The sequence below is a fragment of the Triturus cristatus genome, chromosome 8 (assembly GCF_964204655.1).
Source record: "Triturus cristatus chromosome 8, aTriCri1.1, whole genome shotgun sequence".
NCBI lineage: Eukaryota > Metazoa > Chordata > Amphibia > Caudata > Salamandridae > Triturus > Triturus cristatus.
The window spans coordinates 1,157,359,960-1,157,376,293 of NC_140591.1; positions in this window are offsets into that span (position 1 = coordinate 1,157,359,960).

Genomic DNA, 16,334 nt, shown 5'->3' on the forward strand with positions numbered 1-16,334 from the left:
TCAGAACAAGTTTTATCAAACAGGAATCACTGCAAATATGTACAAGGTGAGCACGGGCTCAAGAGTCTCGGAAAGGTAGGGGGTAGCGGGACTGTCTCTGGTAACGGTTCAAAGGAGGGACGTACCCGGCGCACAGCTCACAATCCTCGAGCTGGGGGGTAGGCTGGTTGTCGTGGGGTCCGGCGGGACCGGTGGAGTCTGTGGAAGCCGCGAGTCACTCAGCGGGCTCAGGTACAGGTTCGGAGGTCTTACGATCTTCAGGGAGCCGCGAGTCACTCAGCAGGGCTCAGGTACAAGTTCGGAGGTCTTACGATCTTCAGGGAGCCGCGAGTCACTCAGCAGGGCTCAGGTACAAGTCCGGAGGTCTTACGATCTTCAGGGAGCCGCGAGTCACTCAGCAGGGCTCAGGTACAAGTTCGGAGGTCTTACGATCTTCAGGGAGCCGCGAGTCACTCAGCAGGGCTCAGGTGCAAGTCCGGAGGTCTTACGATCTTCAGGGAGCCGCGAGTCACTCAGCAGGGCTCAGGTACAAGTTCGGAGGTCTTACGATCTTCAGGGAGCCGCGAGTCACTCAGCAGGGCTCAGGTGAGTTCCAGTTCCAGGAGCCGCGACCACGTCAGCAGGCTCTCGTTGTTCCAGCGTCGAATCTGCCGGACAGCCCCAGAGCACCCCTTGTTATAGTTCGACCCCTCTTTGATGTCCGGAGTCTGTGCAGGCAGGGGTCTTGTCACCTGGGGGTCGCTTGTCGGGATTTCCTGCTATAGTCTTTTGATTCTTTCAGGGCCGGGTCGGGAGGAGTCCCAGACACCCAGCAGGCGTGGAGCCAGCCCTCAGGGAGGCCGGAGGGCCGATCGAAACCCATCGTCCCGGGGGAGTTCAGAGGTGCGATAGAAACTGCTCCTCCCTCTCTCATCCCCTGGAAGCGGGATGTCCTCCAGCCGGAGTGGCGCCTCTATGCCCGGGTCGCGCTGGGGCCGGGCGGCCATCTTGGTGCATGAAGTGGGCACGCGGGCCCGGGGTGGCCGAAAGGGGAGAGGCCAGGGACGGGGATGTCCGGGTCGGTGCGTGTGTCCTGGTGGGGAGGTTCGGCGGGGCCTGGGGCTTGGGCTGTATGTACCAGGTTTCGGTGGTGCGGGGGCACGGAGGGCCATTCTACGAGGCCGGGTCCAACACGCGTCCCCCCAGCTGAAAGCCGGAGAGAACTGCCCATCAGCTTGGGGGGTTCTCTTCGCTGAGGCGGAAGAACCGGGAGAGGCCGTCAGCATTGGCGTGGTCCGTACCAGGGCGGTGTTCCACGGTGAAATCCATCCCCTGGAGGGAGATTGACCACCGCAGTAGCTTGGGGTTTTCTCCTCGCATCTGCATGAGCCAACGTAAGGGCCGATGGTCAGTTTGGACTCTGAAATGGGTGCCAAACAGGTAGGGTCGTAGCTTTTTGAGTGCCCAGACCACGGCAAAGGCTTCGCGCTCTATGGTGCTCCATCTTTGTTCTCGGGGCAACAGCCGCCGACTGAGGAAGGCGACGGGCTGGTCTAGGCCTTGGTCATTTACTTGGGACATGACGGCCCCAATGCCATGCTCGGAGGCATCGGTTTGGACTATGAACTCCTTGGCGTAGTCGGGAGCCTGGAGGACGGGGGCAGTACACATGGCCCTTTTTAGGGCATCGAAAGCTTCCTGGCAGGCAGCCGTCCACTGCACTTTCTTTGGCTGTTTTTTAGACGTGAGTTCTGTGAGAGGGCCGACAAGGCTGCCATACCCCCGAATGAATCTTCGGTAGTAGCCCGTGAGTCCCAGAAAGGCTCGGACCTCCGTCTGGGTGATGGGTGGTTCCCAGGCCAGGATGGCGTCGATCTTGGGCTGTAGCGGGGCGACCTGGCCACTCCCGACCTGGTGCCCCAAGTAGACCACGGATCCTTGCCCGATCTGGCACTTGCTGGCTTTTACTGTGAGGCCTGCCTGGCGCAGGGCGATTAGCACCCTTCGGAGGTGCTGGAGGTGCTCACTCCACTCTGAACTGAAGACAGCGATGTCGTCCAGGTATGCCGCGCTGAACTGTTCTAGCCCGGCCAGGGCTCTATTCACCAGTCGCTGGAAAGTGGCTGGGGCATTTTTCATCCCGAAGGGCATTACGCGGAAGCGGTAGTGCCCATCGGGGGTGGAGAAAGCGGACCGCTCCTTGGCCCCTTCGGTGAGCGCAATCTGCCAGTATCCGCAGGTGAGGTCGAATGTGCTGAGGAACCGGGCTGCCCCTAGTCGGTCAATGAGTTCGTCGGCTCGTGGAATGGGGTGGGCATCGGCTCGGGTAACGTCATTGAGCCCCCGGTAGTCCACGCAGAATCGGAGCTCGGGGGCGACACCGGGGGCCGCTGCCTTCGGGACCAGGACCACGGGGCTGGCCCAGGGACTGTCAGAGGGCTCGATCACCCCCAGGGTCAACATCTTCGAGACTTCCGCTTGAATGCAGGACCGGACCCGGTCAGGAACCCGGTAGGCTCGGTGTCTCACCGGCGGGCTGTCCCCGGTGTCCACATCATGAACACACCAGTTGGTGACCCGGGGGGTCAGGGAGAAGAGGTCAGAAAATTGTCTTAGGAGCTGGCGGCAGTCCGCTTGTTGCTGGGCAGTGAGGGCTGGGGAGAGGTTCACTCCTTCCACGGAGCCATCCTGCTCCTTGATACACAGGAGGTCCGGGAGGGGATCCGACTCATCTTCGGCCCCGTCATCGGTGGCCAGCAGGAGGCTCAGTTCTGTCCGCTGGAAGTGAGGCTTGAGGCGGTTCACGTGCAGGACCCGGAGGGGATCCCGAGGTGACTGGACGTCCACCAAGTAGGTGACTTGGCTCTTCTTCTCGACCACTTTGTAGGGCCCAGTCCATCGGTCCTGGAGAGCGCCAGGCTTCACGGGGGCCATGACCCACACCTGCTGGCCCGGCTGGAACTCGACCAGGGTAGCATTCTGGTCGTACCAGCGCTTCATTTCTTCTTGACTCGCCTCCAGGTTGGCCTCGGCCAGTTCTCGGAACCTCCTGGTCTGGTTCCGGAGGGCCAGGACATATTGGAACACATCTCGGGGGGTGGTCTGGGGTGCTGCCTCCCACCCTTCCTTAACTAAACTGAGGGGACCTCGGACGGGGTGCCCATAGAGTAATTCAAACGGGCTGAACCCTAAGGACTTCTGGGGGACCTCCCGGTAAGCGAACAAGAGGCAGGGGAGCAGGACGTCCCACTTACTCCGGAGGGGCTCTTCTAGGCCAGCGATCATCCCTTTCAAAGTCCTATTAAACCTCTCTACTAGGCCGTTCCCTTGGGGATGGTACGGGGTGGTGAACTTATAGGACACCCCACATTGTTGCCACAGGGACGTCATATACCTGGATATAAAATTAGTGCCGCGATCGCTCACGACCTCGCGGGGGAAACCCACCCTGGAGAAGATCCCCATCAGGGCCCGGCCCACCACGGGGGCCGTAATGGTGCGTAGGGGAATAGCCTCTGGGTAGCGGGTGGCGTGGTCCACTAGGACCAAGATGAACCGGTGACCTTGGGAGGTGGGGGGGTCCAGTGGCCCCACGATGTCGATCCCGACTCGTTCGAAGGGGGTACTGACGACCGGGAAGGGTTGGAGGGGAGCCTTGCGCTTCCCCCCACTCTTCCCACTGGCTTGGCACGTGGGGCAGGACTTGCAGTGGGCCTCTACCGCTGCTTTCATCTTAGGCCAATAAAAATGGGTCACGAGACGGCTGTAGGTCTTGTCCTGACCCAGGTGACCGGCGAGGGGGACATCGTGGGCTAAGCCCAGGAGGAAATCCCGGAAGCGGAGAGGTACCACCAGTACCCGTCCGGATCCCAGCTCCACTGATTTCTGCTCACTATACAGGACGTTATTCTCCCAATAGATTCGGTGCGTTCCGGTCTGGTCACCTGCGGCTTGGCCCTTGGCCTGGCGCCGCAGCCCGACCAGGGAAGGACAGGTGGCTTGTTCCTGGCAAAATTCTTCTCGGGTGGGCCCGCCCTCGTGGCGCCAATGGGCCAACTCGGGTAGATCCCCCAACTCGGGGACCGGGGCGGGGCCGGATGGTGCGGGTTCGTCGCTGGCGACGGACCCTTCCGATGGGGGAACGGGAGGACCCTCGGCGGGGACGGTGCTGGCTACTTCGACCGGGGTGCTCTCGATTTCTCTCCGGGGAGCGAGTCGGGCTGTCATAGATCGGGTGGTGGCACACACCCACTCGGGGAGTCCCATCATTCCTAGGTGGGTCTTGCGCTCTACATGCTTCCAGGGAGAACTCTCCAGGTCGTTCCCTAAGAGGCAGTCGACCGGCTGGGAGGTTCTTACGGCCACCTTGAGTTTACCTATCACCCCTCCCCACTCAAATGGCACCAGGGCCACCTGACACATACTTTCCCTATTGTCTGCAGATATCACGGGGCAAAAGACATTGGGGAGGATCTGCTCCTCGGGAACTAGGTGCCTGAGGACACCGGTGATACTGGCCCCGGTGTCCCGCAGGGCCTCTACCTGGTGGCCATTGATCTTGACGAGCTGCCCATATTTCTGTGTGTTGGATGGTAGGAGGCTACCAGGGATCATTTCCCTATCTCCCAGGGATACTAGGGCCATCGCGGCTGGTTCCCACTCCTCGGCTTCCTCAACCTCCTCCCCTAGGGCCACGTTGGCTATCTGCCTCGCAGGGGTGACTTGGGTGGCCATGGGGCACTCTGGGTCATTGGCGTAGTGCCCGGGTTTCTGGCAGCGGAAACATGTGACGGTCACCCGGTGTCCCCGTCTCCCAGGGGGCCCTGTTACTGGTGGGGGGGGCGCCGGGAAAGGTGGAGGTGGTGTCTTCGGGGGGCTAGGCTGGGACTCCCTCGGCCCTCCCTGGTTCCCTCCCCCTCTCTGGCGGGGTGGTCCCTGACTGGTTCGGGGGTACTCTCCTACCATGCCCCGGGAGACCCGGGTGTTGGTCCAGCGGTCGGCCTCCACGGCCAGCTTCCGGGGATCTGTGAGCTTGCTATCCAGCAGATGTTGACGTAGCTCTACGAAGCAGTTCGCAGCCAGATGTTCCCATAACATGAGGTCAGTGAGTTCGGCAAGGGTGGTGACTTTGCTGCCCTTGACCCACCCATCGAAGGCCCGACTAAAAAAGTTTACATACTCCACCCAGGTGGTGCCCGGGATCTTCCTGCAGTCCCGGAACCGTTGGCGGTACATTTCTGGGGTGAGGCCGTATCTTGTGAGGAGAGCCTCTTTCATGTGGCTGTAGGAGGTCTGCAGGGAGAGGGGTAGGTCGAGCAGGGTGTCCCTTCCTTCGCTCAGAAACCGTCCCCACAACCCCGCCCCCCAGTCCTTCTGTGGAATCCGATGGGAGGTCATGGCGACCTCGTAGGCCCGAAACCATTGCTGAATGTCATCGTTTTTATAATATTCTTTGACCACATCCTTGGGGATGTGGACCTTCTGTTCCGCTGGGGGGGCCGTCTCTCGGTTCCCCGAGGGCCTCCCGTCCTCATTTCGGGCCTTGAGCTCGAGTTCCTTTAAGCTCCGTTCGTGCTCCAGTTGGAGCTTTCTTCCTTCGTGCTCCCGTTGGAGCTTCTTTTCTTCCAGTTCGCCTTGTACACGCATTTGCTCTACTGCTAGCTTCTTCTCCGCTAACTTCAATTCGCCCTCGATTTTGAGTTTGGCTAACTCGAGTTCATGACTGCGGCTTCTCTCTCTGTCCGCGAGCTCTTCCGGGGATAGACCCCCGTCTGGTACGATGCCTCGCACCTGATTGCTACTGCTTTCACTTTGGGGGGGTTCGGCTTCGTCGGGGCGCTCCCCCGTGCCTTCCGGGCGGGAGGCCCCGGTCTCCACCCAAGTTTTCAGTGCTTTCTGCAAGTCTTCCTTAGTGTTGAGGCCAGTGGTAGTGATTTTAAGTTCTTTGCAAAATTGTTTTAGCTCTTTGTGTGTGTATTCTTCCAGATGCTCCACCTGGAACACTCTGTTGGCGTTGGTTTCTGCGGAGCTCGTGGCGCTTCCTTCTGCCATCTTTGTTGGTCGTGCGTCCATCGTTTACTGTACGATCTGTAGGTGATGGGCCCGAATCCCGTCGCTTGCCACCAATGTTAGACGGCGACCTCAGAGGAGCCCGGAAAGGGGTCCTGACTACCCTGAGACCCACCCTCAAAGTATCGTAGCCGGGCACTGGCGGGAGATTCCCCAGGGGGAGGACTCTCGCAACTAGGATCGTACTTCTGGCACCACACGACACAGAGGGACCACACTGGGTATTCTCAGAACAAGTTTTATCAAACAGGAATCACTGCAAATATGTACAAGGTGAGCACGGGCTCAAGAGTCTCGGAAAGGTAGGGGGTAGCGGGACTGTCTCTGGTAACGGTTCAAAGGAGGGACGTACCCGGCGCACAGCTCACAATCCTCGAGCTGGGGGGTAGGCTGGTTGTCGTGGGGTCCGGCGGGACCGGTGGAGTCTGTGGAAGCCGCGAGTCACTCAGCGGGCTCAGGTACAGGTTCGGAGGTCTTACGATCTTCAGGGAGCCGCGAGTCACTCAGCAGGGCTCAGGTACAAGTTCGGAGGTCTTACGATCTTCAGGGAGCCGCGAGTCACTCAGCAGGGCTCAGGTACAAGTCCGGAGGTCTTACGATCTTCAGGGAGCCGCGAGTCACTCAGCAGGGCTCAGGTACAAGTTCGGAGGTCTTACGATCTTCAGGGAGCCGCGAGTCACTCAGCAGGGCTCAGGTGCAAGTCCGGAGGTCTTACGATCTTCAGGGAGTCGCGAGTCACTCAGCAGGGCTCAGGTACAAGTTCGGAGGTCTTACGATCTTCAGGGAGCCGCGAGTCACTCAGCAGGGCTCAGGTGAGTTCCAGTTCCAGGAGCCGCGACCACGTCAGCAGGCTCTCGTTGTTCCAGCGTCGAATCTGCCGGACAGCCCCAGAGCACCCCTTGTTATAGTTCGACCCCTCTTTGATGTCCGGAGTCTGTGCAGGCAGGGGTCTTGTCACCTGGGGGTCGCTTGTCGGGATTTCCTGCTATAGTCTTTTGATTCTTTCAGGGCCGGGTCGGGAGGAGTCCCAGACACCCAGCAGGCGTGGAGCCAGCCCTCAGGGAGGCCGGAGGGCCGATCGAAACCCATCGTCCCGGGGGAGTTCAGAGGTGCGATAGAAACTGCTCCTCCCTCTCTCATCCCCTGGAAGCGGGATGTCCTCCAGCCGGAGTGGCGCCTCTATGCCCGGGTCGCGCTGGGGCCGGGCGGCCATCTTGGTGCATGAAGTGGGCACGCGGGCCCGGGGTGGCCGAAAGGGGAGAGGCCAGGGACGGGGATGTCCGGGTCGGTGCGTGTGTCCTGGTGGGGAGGTTCGGCGGGGCCGGGGGCTTGGGCTGTATGTACCAGGTTTCGGTGGTGCGGGGGCACGGAGGGCCATTCTACGAGGCCGGGTCCAACACCCTGAATCTTGACTGACAACCATTTGTGTCAATAGGCCAAACTAAGCATCCCTTCCAATTGGGGTTTGAAGAATTGTATGAACCCTCATGTAAAATGTCATCTATATGTTGTGTATAGTTTTGCCAGCCTTTTAAGTGTGAAAGCAAGGGAATCCGATGTGTGTTCAAGGCTTGATTTTGGCTATTCCAAGTCAGGAAGTCTGCTGCACTGTGTTGTTCAGGAAGGTAATCTGCTGTGGTACAAGACATGCTCTAAATAATGCCTTAGTTCCCTAAACTTGCCAATCTTTAGTCCCACAGACAGATTTTGTGACTATGGTGTCCCTCCAAAAGTTGAAACGTTGTGAAGACAGCAGAGAAATAAAGGAAGCAGAGTATATCTGTTTCGTATTAGTAAGCATGTTTTTCTTTGCAGGTGTAGGTGTGTTGGACTTGGCCCTGAACTTTTTTGCTTTTTACTGATGACTTGGTGTGGTAATTGTTTGGTCTCTGCGCACTTTCCCTGTGTCCCAGGGTAAAGTGCGTGCGTGCTCTGAGTGCATGTGGTGAGATAGGCCTGCCCTCCCATAGGAATGCATGGGGAATGTATGTGTCCCTAGTAGTTCCTGATGCGTGGGGTGTGCAGGCCCGAGTTTGGTATGTGCGGACTCGTGGGAGTGAATGCTGCGCGATGATGTGTGCGGCGTGCATGTACCTAGTGTGGAAGTGCCACTTCTAGAAGTGGGCACTTCTGTGTGCAGTGTGTCTGTCGCGTGATTGGCTGGTCGTGTCATGTGACGGGCTAGGGATTCCCCAGAGTCAGGATGAGTCACCCAGTGGTGAATGGGGAGATCAACAGCTAGATGGGTGGGAGGAGTACACCTGGGTCCTGAATAGGACAGGGTTTTCCACACACAATGCTGGCCCCGCCCCCTGCGGTGCGACTGACGACCCTAGCCCTGCCAATGAATAGAGTGAGGGGCTGAGCACATCAAGGGTGCTCCCCAACCAGCTGCGACTGGTTTTCCCCCTCACCCTGAACCCAGAACAAAGGGATTTGGTGTATAAAAAGGGGCTGTGTCCCCTTACAAAATGTTCTTGTTCTGACTTGAATCTGCCAGGGGCGTGCTGCTGCTGGGGCCCAGGGGAAGGCTTGCCTCCCTGGGTCCTGCCCAGCCCCTGGATACCTGATGGACTTCAATGACTTTATTTCTAGCGCCTGGTGAGCGCTTTATTGCTGGTTCTGCTTGGGATCCTGATAGGAGGGGGCTCGCTGCTGGTGGGGCCCAGTGTGCTGGCCCCTGGGCCCTGCCTTGATCCCTTGATGCCTCCCGGACTTTTTAGGGCGATTTGCTTTATTTCCCTCGCCCCCAGGAGCTTTGCTGTCTCATAGCGCCTGGAGAGCGCTTTGTTCCCCCAGAGAAAGGAGCCGGGGCTGTGCAGCGTCGCGCTGCGAGGGAGAGGGAATCCCCAGACTAGGGATTCCCCCATGATGCGTGCCTTGCGGGAGCCCACCCCGCTTATTTGCTTGCTTTGGGTGCGCAGGTGCCCACCCTGTGTCTTCGTTTATATTTCATGAGTACTACGGGTGCCCACCCCGCTTATTGGCGTCCCACGTGGGTGCCCACCCCGCTGCTGCATTTATCTTCCCGCTCGAGGGAGCCTACCCCTCGTTTGAATCGGAGGAATCGTCGCCGCTGCCCAGCCGCGGCCGCCCGGAAGTCAGGCAAGTCTGCCTGTGACGTGGGCGGGGCCAGCGGCTGGGGCGGAAGCGGCACGGCGGGAGAGTTGCGGTCCCGGGAAGCGGAGTGATGGGAGAGTCCAGGCGGGAGCCCACCCCGCGCTGGACTGCGCCGAGTGAAAAGGAGGCAGTGTCGTCGGCGGGGCTCCCGTAGTGAGGAGAGGGAGCCCCGCCCACTGCCCGCACCACGAGAGGAGTGCCGTTGCTCCTACCGAAGAGGAGACCGGAGAAGAAGAAGCTGCCCCCCCCAGCCGATGAGTGATCTGAGTGAGTCCGGATGGGGGGAGGCAGGGTCAGAGCGGCCTGCATGGCAGTGGGCCGCTCCAACGATTGATGTTTTGAGACCACGAGGCTCCCACGTTATTCTGGGACAATTGGTGTTTTGAGCCCACGGGGCTCCAACGTATGGGGGCATGTTCATTTTAAGAGCCCCAGCTGGCTCCACGTTACGGGGGCAGATTGTTTGTTTATAGAGCCTAGAGGGCTCCACCGTCCCCCGCATTGGTTGTTTTAAGAGCGCTAGTGCGCTCCAAAGTGACTGAGGCAGAATTGTCTTGAGCCAGAGAGGCTCCAACCCAGCATTGGTTTTCCAGAGAGCGCCAGTGCGCTCCACAGTCCTTTGGGGCAAGCCTTTTTTCCTATATTGGACCACCATTATTTTAGGAGCCCGTGCGCTCCATGGGGACATGTCATTTTCGAGCCTCGGTGGCTCCAACGTTGTGGATATTGTTTCAGGGGCTAGTGAGAGCCCCTGCTTACTATGTGCCTTCCCCAGCTGCGCAGCACTTAGTGCCAGCTGCAGCGTTTAGGCCCTGTGCTTGTCCCCAGCTGCCCAGCAAGTAGTGGGCAGCTGCTACGTTTAGGTTCTGGCGCAACCTGGACTCTGATGTGATTGTGGTGCTAGGAAATGTACGGTGTAGTATGTTTTGCGCACCCTGTGTTCATGCTTTTGGTGCTAGGAAATGTGCTGTGTATAGTATGTTTGGCGCACCCTGTGTCTTATACCTCTAAATGTGGTTATTTCTGCCTAGAAGGTTGTTTTACCTGCTTAGGTTGATGGTAGGGAGAATGTACTTCCCTGTGCGATGTGCGCCCCTAGTATAGTTATACCTAGGTGGTTAGGTCTAATGAGTTAGACCAATGAGAATTGCATAATGTGATTTATGCCCCTGTGATAGATGCAGGATACGTTTTATACCTGATGCTAGTGTGATGACGCAGAGGTCATTATTGCGCCAGTAGAGGCTGGTTGTGCTCTACAGTTACTTTGTGTTATGTTCTACATTTACTATTGGTGATTTGTGCTATGTTCTAAGTGCTAATTCCTGACAGTGGTCCATGTGGCCCTGTCCCCTGTATATATAATCCCTTGTAAATTCTGCCCGTGCCTGTTGGCACATTGTAGAGTGTGTGTTTTTATCTAATGTGTTGTGTATAATACAAAGGCTATTTTTATAGAATACCTTGTGTGGAGTTTCCTTTGTGGTGGGCCTTGGGTGTTGTTGCTGGGTGCGCGCGCAAACGCTTTACACATCGCCTCAGGGATAAGCCTGTCTGCTCGTGCCAAGCTACCAAGGGGGTGAGCAGGGGTTATCTTTGGCGTGTAACTTCCTTGCCCTGACCAGAGTGGTGGTTTCTGCCTGGCTTTGGCGCAAGCCTCAGCCAACCAGAAATCGCCATTTCTAACAAGGTGCAACCTTATAATATGAGGTCAGGTCTGAAGTGTTAAACCCAGAGAATTAAGCAAACACGTGCAAACGTTTGTGAACTACCTTTCAGTGGTGTTGGGCAATGTTCCCATTGATGGTAAGTAAAAATATTACGTGGGATTCTCTTTTTGTGCAAGAAATGATTACCATAATTTTGTTAACAAAAATCAGTTGAATCATCATACAATTAATTTTTCGAGAATGCAGTAATTTGTTCAAAATCAGACAGCATACTATTCACAGTTTCAAAGTCCCATTCATCAGAGAATGTACTGGAGGTGATAATATCATTCAAATACATTTTAAATACATGTAGTATTGTCAAAAGTTCAGTGAGACCAAAGACATCATATGAAACCCTATCCCAAACTATTCCTTCAGGGATCAGAACTGCTGTAATATTCACAATGAACAGGTCTATTCGTTCACGATGAAATGATGTATGTGGTTTCAGGACCAAGTTCACATGCTGTACTTCTGAGCATTCTTGAAGATAATGTCCATTCAGGAACAGGAAAAAGACAGTCACTATACCTATCCAAAAGACTAGACCAAGTAGACCAATTTCCATCCAGGGCTGTAGCCAGGGAGAAAAAAAGGAAGTCTTTTTAAGCTGAAGGTGGAGTTTAAATATGTTTTCATTGAAGGAAGCAGCAGGTGGCTGTGACTCAGGTTCACTGAGACCCAGAGGAAAGGTGTCAAAATCGATGAATTAGCCAGAGGCTGTTTGATTTATCTTTGGTAGCTTAGCAGGTTTTGTTGAACTGGCTGACGACTCGTTGCGAGACACATTCACATAGATTGGGGGGGCACACACTGACTCACACTCCAGCACTCAGTTTGCCCCGATGCATCATAATAAGTGCAGTGCACGAGAACACTTTCTTCGGTGTCAGGCTTTAGTCTTTCACCCATGTTGGTTCAGCCAGTGCTGTGTATCTCTAGACATGTGTTTCAGGATAATTGTCCTTCTTCAGTAGAGAGCAACACTTTTTTGGGGGTGCTGGAGATGTTGCCCAAAGTCTTCTCAGGTATCAGTACCACTCGCTGGGCTCAGGTGCATCAACCAGAGCACGTCAGCTCGTTAGCTCAAGGGAGCCTTTTCAAATAGGAGGGGGTAGGCGCACACTGCCTCACACTCCAGCACTTAGTTTGCCCCAATGCATCATAATAAATGCAGTGCATGATAACACTTTCTTTAGTGTCAGGCTTTAGTTTTTCATCCTTGTTGGTGCAGCCACTGCTGTGTATCTCTAGACATGTGTTTCAGGATAATTGTCCTTCTTCAGTAGAGAGCAGTGCATGATAATACTTTCTTCGGGTCAGGCTTTAGTTTTTCAGCCTTTGTCACTGAGTGTGGGGCAGTGTGCGTCCACCCCCTCAAATTCACATAGATGTCCGTATTAGGTCGAATTGAGATCTGTGTTTCATTTGTAGTGTGTTGTTTTTCATCTTCGACAGGTACGAGTTTCATACCATCGTTGGCATCTCCATTGCTTCATAAAGTAGAATCTTCATGAGTTATTAGTCTTTCTGTAAGAAATTCCTGTATGGTAGCAAGAGGGGATCGGCAGCTATCCAGGAGCCCACAAGCCCTGCTACTCAGTATCGGCCACATAGTGTGGTTTGATCAGTTCAAATGAGACTAATCTCTTTTCTTTCTTGCCAGCAAGAGGGGAAGAAGTACTATTCTTGTTCCTTCAACAGTCAAGACAGGTACAGGCGCTCTGTAAGATGGCCAAAGTTCTTTTTTGTCCACAATCTTTTCTCTGACCAGGTCCCCGATCTTCGGGACCAAGGCAGGTCTTGTCGAAACTGCTTTTACTTCCCCAGTGGCGGTACGTTTTAATTTGTAGTGCCTGCAATTCATTGATGTCAAATGCTTTTTCATCAGCCACTGTGCTGCCACAATGAGGTCAGGTACCCATATTCTCATCCCAAACAGAACCTTGTAAGGAGTATGGCCTCCTAGGGAACCTCTTGGCATGTTATTAAGTGCCCTCTCGGCACCATATAGATGATTGATCCAACTGCCACCCAAGCCTAATACTCTTACTGTTAAGGAATGCTTTAAGTTCCTTTTCACATCCCTCTAGATGAGGAGTACCACAAATCAACACCCAGACTTCCCATGACTCCTTTGTAAGCCCGAGAGCTAAACGCAGGACCAAATCTAATGTGCCAATTGTGTATATCTCTATGAAAACTCACAAATCCAATAAAATAGTATGAGTGTCAGCTGAGTGCTGGGCCAAAACCCACAGGTATCCAGAGCATGAATCCACTGTCACCAAGATGTACTTGTATGCCCCATCAGATCGTAAGGGGCCACAGTGGTCCAAATAGACACATGCAAGTGGTCTGTCTGGAAACAGTGGTGGTGTTTGTGGCAGACGTGTTACAGTGGAACCCTTCATCTGCTGACAGATGTCACACTAATGGACAAAGCCCTTGTTCTGCTTCATAAGACTTGCCCACCAATAGTGTTGTTTCAGGAATGAAACTGTTGCAGTGATATATGTACCTGTGTGTGCAGAGCCCAGACCCACGTGTGCAGCTAGTATTAAACCTTAATCTGTGATCCAGGTTTAGTATTACTCTATCCCCACTCCTGGAATATGAGCAGGCAGAATATTTTGCACATCTAACTTGTAGGAGTACCTGAGGGGAAAACATTTTTTGCAAGGCTGAGCTGTTTTTAGGCGAAGCGATGACAGCTACCATTATCTGTCTATTTATCCTTGTGGTAGAACAAGTGATTGCAGCAACGGCAGCAGTTCGCACTGTCGCCATGGCAGCTTCATCAGCCAATGAATTCCCTTCAACCTGTAAGCCAATATACTGATGACTCAGCGTATGAATCAAGTGAGGCTGTGGCAAGCCCTTTTTCAGCTCTGCCACTTGTTCCTTTGCTTTTTTTTTTTTTTTTTCTTTAAAACATTTTATGCAAGGAATAATCACATTTCAATATCTACAACAGTGGATAAGTGGAAACAAAGTCACAAAACTGCAAAAAAATAATTTTTAACAAATATGGCCACAAAAACATAAGAATCAGAGCAAGTGAGTACATAAAACTAATCCAAAAAAACAGGCGAGTGAATCCTAGCAAAATAAATAGAAATAGAGCAGATCCTAGGAGTGAAGGGTAATCAGACGGGCTGATATGAACAGTATACCCTGTCTCACAGTCTCTTCAATCCATTCTGCCACCGGAGCCCATATTTTTGCACCCTTTACTCTCTTTCTATACCTCTTAGTCTTATAGATTGCAGACTCCAAATTAAGCATCGCCAGAAGTCTAGCCCTCCAGGCAAAAAATGACGGAGGATCAAGGGAGATCCAGTCTTTCGTAATACAAGCGCGCAAGACCGCCATGCAAATAAACAGTAAGGAGGTCACACATTTAGATCTTATTTGCGCTTCAACTTCTGTTTTAATTCCTATCAGTACCATCTCCCCTGTAATGCAGACTGGTGATCCCACTAATAATGCCAGAAAGGATTGAATTGAGGATAAGAGATCCACCAGTTTGCAACACGAATAGAACATATGCACAGCATCTGCAGCTGGAGTACCACACCTATTGCATTTAGTTCCAGAACCTGTACCCCATTTAGCAATTTTACCCGGTGTATAATATAAATCGTAAATGGCCATATAATGTTGTGCACGCATCCTACTGGTCATTAATACTTCATTTGCCAAGGCGATAGAAGTGTTTAACGTAATTCTCTCTGTGTTTAACTTCCGTGCCCACTTTTCATGATAATACTGTAGATCATCTGGTAATAACTTTATCATAATAGGGTAAAAAAAAACAATGGCCATCCCTTTCCCCAGCCGTTCTATTAAAGGAAATTTTCTAAATTAGGACATAGCATTCGGACCTAGTGTGTTTAAAAAACTACGGATTTGCAGATATTTAAAAAAATCATGTTTTGATAAACCATATTGTAGTTGTAACTCTGTAAAGGACAAAAATTGGCCATCTAGACAGAGATCTCCTAGGCGGCAGATCCCCTTCTGCGACCACCTGCTACTAGCATGATCTCGAAAAATAAAAGGAAGTACACCTGCAGCTTCAAAAGGGGTGTAAGCATTTACGTTCAGCAGACCTAGATGCCGCTTGACTCGCCTCCAGACAGCAAAAGCAGCCTTATAGATTTTAAACTTAGTTTTTTTGTAATAGCTAGGTTCAACAAATTTTACCAAACAGCAATTAGCCTCTTCACCCAGTCCAAATTCGTAAATTGATGCACTATGGCAAGGCAACTGCTTAGCCCTTTCTCCAACAACCAAAGGGGAGATAAATTGCAGAGCTGCCGCCCAATAATAAAACAAAAAATGCGGACTCCCCCGGCCCCCAAAAGTCCTAGGAAGCACCATCTTTTTGTATGCCCTTCTATGCCTTTTGTGGTCCCATAAAAATCTAGAGCTAATATTCTCAAGTCTTTTAAAGGATACTGCTAGGAATTCCAGTGGAATAGTTCTGAACAAATACAGAAGTATGGGCAACACAAGCATCTTTAACACGTTCGACCTTCCATGCAGTGACAAATGAAGATGGTTTATTCTCTCTAAAGCAGACTTCACTCTATCTAAAACTGGGTTCAAGTTAATTTCAGGGATCTTATTAATAGGCGAACAAAGCTTGATTCCCAAATAAGTAGCTTCCTAGATGGTAGAAATGCCATCCGGAGGGTTACCCCCAACATATAGAATCTGAGTTTTAGTTAGGTTTAATTTATAGCCAGACAAGAGTCCAAACTGCGAAGCGAGGTCTACAGTTGTTGACACGGCAGAGGGAATATCAGTAGTGACAATGACAATATCATCTGCATATGCCAAAGCTCTTTACTCAATATCACATACTTTCACAGGTTTGATATCATTACACTGATTTAATTTAGATAAGAAGAAAGCAATATATAAGGCAAATAATAAAGGTGAACTGGGGCAGCCTTGCCGCGTTCTGCGGCTTATTGTGAAAAGCTCTGACTCTCTACCAGATAGGCGTATACACGCAGTAGGCAATTAATATAATGACTTAATTGCTTGGAGCATGCCGGGTCCAAATCCCTTCAAGCACAGAACCTCCCAAAGAAATGGCCATGACACCCTGTCGAATGCCTTCTCGGCATCCAACAGGGTGATTCCGATAGAGCGCTTCATAGCTTCTGCCCAGTCCATTAAAGCTATCACACGCCGGACATGATCAGTCGTGTCACGGCCATGGATGAACCCATGTTGAAATGGTGAAACGAGGGTGGAAATAATACTCGACAGACGGACGGCTAAAATTTTGGAATCAATTTTACTGTCGGCATTGATTAATGATATAGGTCTGTAAGAGGAAGGTAGCAGAGGAGGTTTATCTTTTTTTAAGAGCACTGTTATTATTGATTTCCGCCAGGATGGGGGGGTAATCCCCTTTGAGAACTTAGAAACGTCACC